The sequence below is a fragment of the Propithecus coquereli genome, unplaced genomic scaffold (genome assembly GCF_000956105.1).
Source record: "Propithecus coquereli isolate 6110/MARCELLA unplaced genomic scaffold, Pcoq_1.0 Scaffold194, whole genome shotgun sequence".
NCBI classification, from domain to species: domain Eukaryota; kingdom Metazoa; phylum Chordata; class Mammalia; order Primates; family Indriidae; genus Propithecus; species Propithecus coquereli.
The window spans coordinates 3,265,821-3,269,375 of record NW_012144300.1 but is presented as its reverse complement, the minus strand read 5'-3'; the positions used below and the strand labels follow the sequence as shown (position 1 = coordinate 3,269,375).

Sequence of the window (3,555 nt, the reverse complement as noted above, 5' to 3'; positions counted from 1 at the left end):
AGTCTAGATTTAGAGAACTAGGGATCCTCCTCCCCCAACACCACACAACTCGAGACGGCTTTTGGGGGCTGGGGGTGGGGGTGGGGGTGTACGTGTGTGCGTGTGTGTGTGTGTGTGTTCTCCCTCCCATTTCAGTTTAAGGAAACAAAAGCAGCAATGCCAACTATTTATTTATAATTCCAACATACCAAAATATGGTACAATAGAAACATTTTAAGCTGTTTTAGCACGGTAGCTGTAATATCAGTCTTCGAGTTGTATTCAGCATCTGCCACAAGTCACATTTGTTTTTGATATAAGTTGAATTTACATGCCTATGCCATAAAACAGCTTTTAACATTTATATTAGTAATTATTTATCCACTGTACAAATATTTTTATAGCTCCTTGTATGTGCCAGGTACTTTGCTGAGCACTGTGTACTCAAAAAGCAAAAACAAAAAGAAACACAAACACTGTGCCAAAGGCTGTCACAGGAGTTTGTTCCGTGATAGAAGTGACCCCACTCTCTCAGGTTCATTTTACAGTTGCTGGAATCGTCTGCGCAGTTTCCGATCATGTCTGAACCAATCAGACTCTTTGTGACTAGAGCACATTCACTGCCATAATGTGTTGGAAATGGATCTGTCTTTGGTAAAGACCAGCCTATAATTCCTGTGATGTTGAATATCACCCCTATGATGAGTGTCCTGGATGGTGTCCTAATGGAACTGCAAGACTGTGCCCTTCCTCTCGTGAAAGATGTCATCCCAACAGATAAAGAAGAGGCTGCCTTCAAAGACCTGGATGTGGCCATTCTCTTGGGCTCCATGCCAAGAAGGGAAGAAGGATTTCCTGAAAGCAAATGTGAAAATCTTCAAAGGCCAGGGTGCAGCCTTAGAGAAATATGCCAACAAATGAGTTAAGGTTATTGTTATGGGAAACCCAGCCAATACCAACTGCCTGGCTGCCTCCAAGTTGGCTCCATCCATCCCCAAGGAGAACTTCAGATGTGCATGACTTGTTTGGATCATGACCAAGCTAAAGCTCAAATTGCTCTTAACCTGGGTGTCACTGCTGAGGATGTAAAGAATGTCATTATGTGGGGAAACCATTCCTCGACTCGGTACCCAGATGTCAGCCATGCCAAGGTAGAATTGCAAGGAAAGGGAGTTGGAGTTTATGGAGCTCTGAAAGACGACAGCTGGCTCCTGGGAGAATCCATCACGACTGTGCAGCAGCCCGAAAACTATCCGGGGCACTGTCTGCTGCGAAAGCCATCTCTGACCCCATCTGTCATCTGGTTGGGAGCCCCAGAGGGAGAGTCTGTGTCCACGAGCATTATCTCTGGTGGCAACTCCTATGGTGTTCCCGATGATCTGCTCCACTCATTCCCTCTGGTAATCGAGAATAACACCTGGAAGTTTGTTGCAAGTCTCCTAGTAATGATGTCTCAGGTGAAATGATGAATCTTCCTGCAAAGGAACTGGCAGAAGAAAAAGAAATTGCTTTTGAATTGCTTCCCTTTCCTGACTAGACAATCATTTTGATGTTACTAAATGCCCCAAAGCTGAAGACTCTAAACGTCATCTTTGATGCTAGTACTAAATAATAATAATGCTGCGCTTAAATTAGTTGTGCAAAACAACACATTTTAAAGATTATGTGCTTCTCAGTGCAGATTGGTGAGTGACAGTTTATTATCTTGCTTTTAAGCACTGCATTCTAAATAAAAGTATATATTCAGATTAAAAAAATGTGAAGGCTGTCACAAGATCCATTCTCTCCGGTAGACACTCACTCCAGCTAGATTTCGTTTCTTGCCATTGCCTTCAGAAACAGATCCTTAAATGTACAGAATCCAAGCCATGTGTGAGGTTCTACCGATGTCTTCTTTCTAGGCCAGGCTACTTTAAAAATATGCAAACTGCGTTCATGTGAGTAGCTAAGATCAAAATTTATACGCCATGATTCCAATGTACAAAAAAGGAAACTTATTTTCTTTAATTGATCTTATCTTGCTCTTGTTCTCTAAAAGTCTTCATTTTTGTCAACTGAAAAGTAACAAATTCTTTTAACACACTGTGCAGAGTTAACATGGCAGGCCTGTGACTACTATCTTTAGAGAGGCCTGCTTGCAAGGTTGGCTCTGGGCTGGTGCCTGGGAGTTTGGATTTGGGGAGGGTTCCCACCATGCCCAGAGCTGATAAGAAGGACTCACTGTGCCTAAACTGTTTGTGCAAACAATACAGTTTCTGCTGAACACCTCCTTTCCTTCTGGAGGTCTGGAATTTTGGTATGCACCAGGCAGACGTACCTAGTGACCAGCTCCCAGTAAAAACCATGGGTCCTAAGTCTCTGATGAGCCTCTTCCCTGGAGAGAAGCCCTCTTGCTGGGTCACAACTTACTGCTGGAGGAATGAAGTGTATCCTGTGTGATTCCAACGGGAAAGGATCCTTGGAAGCTCATGCCTGCTTTCCCTGGACTTCGCCCAATGCATCTTTTCCCTTTGCTGATTGCGCTTAGTATCCTTTTGCTGTAATAAAGCTTAGCTGTGGGTGTGACTATATGTTGAGTCCTGTGAGTCCCCCTAGTGAGTTATCAAACCTGGGGGGTGATCTTGGGAGCCCTGGACACATAATTACTAAGTATCTCCTATACGCCAAGCACTTTTCTAGCAGCTAAGGAGATAGCAGTGAGCAAAACAGAAGTTTTGGATCTTGCATTCCTTGGGAGGGAGGAGGAGAGGAAGGAGATGGGCAATACAAAATAAACAACAAGTAAATTGTGTAACGTGCCTCATGATGAGAAATGTTATGGGGAAGAATAAAGCAGGAAATGGGTATGGAATGTTGGGTTTGGGGTTTGCCATTTTAAATACAGAGTCGTGGAAGGCTTTGAGTTAAGATCTGGAGAGATGGGGAAGTGAATCATGGGAACATCTTGGGACAGGGCTTTGTAAGCAGAGGGAACAGCTGGTGCAAAGGCCCTGAGGCACAAGCATGTTCAGTTCAGGAGCAGCTGGGATGCCAGTGTGTGGCTCAGGGCAGGGAGCGGCAGGCAAGAGGGGTAGGAGAAGAGGCCCAGGGATGTGGAGGTCCAGATCAGGTGGGCCATTGCCAGCTTTCTGGCTTCTATTCTGAATGAGTCTGGAAGTCATTAGAGGGGTGTGAGCAGAGGAGTGACATTAAAAGATTTGTTTTTAAAAGTATCACTGTAGCTATGGATGGAGAATACACTGTAGAGCAGCAAAGATAGTAGAAAGGATGGTCAGGAAACGATTGCAATAACCTGGGACTTATGGAGGAATTAGACATGGAGTTCAGGGAAAAGAGAATCCATAATGATTCCAGGGCTTTTACCCTGAGCAATTGATGAAGTTGCCATTTATTATGAGGAATCCAAGGAGGGAGCAGGCTTGGTAGGGAAGGGAAGGAAAGGAATCAGGAATTTGGGTTTTGGATGTAAGTTAGAAATGCCTAATGGTCTACTAAAAACATACGATTGATATTTTCATTTTGTAGATAAGGAAACGGAGGCACAGAGAGGTTAAATGATCTGCTCAGGGCCACAAT

At 44.1% G+C, this 3,555-nt stretch overlaps 1 pseudogene; it reads left to right on the top strand.

The window, feature by feature from the left end:
* The first annotated feature begins 557 nt into the window (after window positions 1-557).
* Window positions 558-1,516, top strand: LOC105809444 (annotated as a pseudogene).
* Window positions 1,517-3,555: the final 2,039 nt, after the last annotated feature.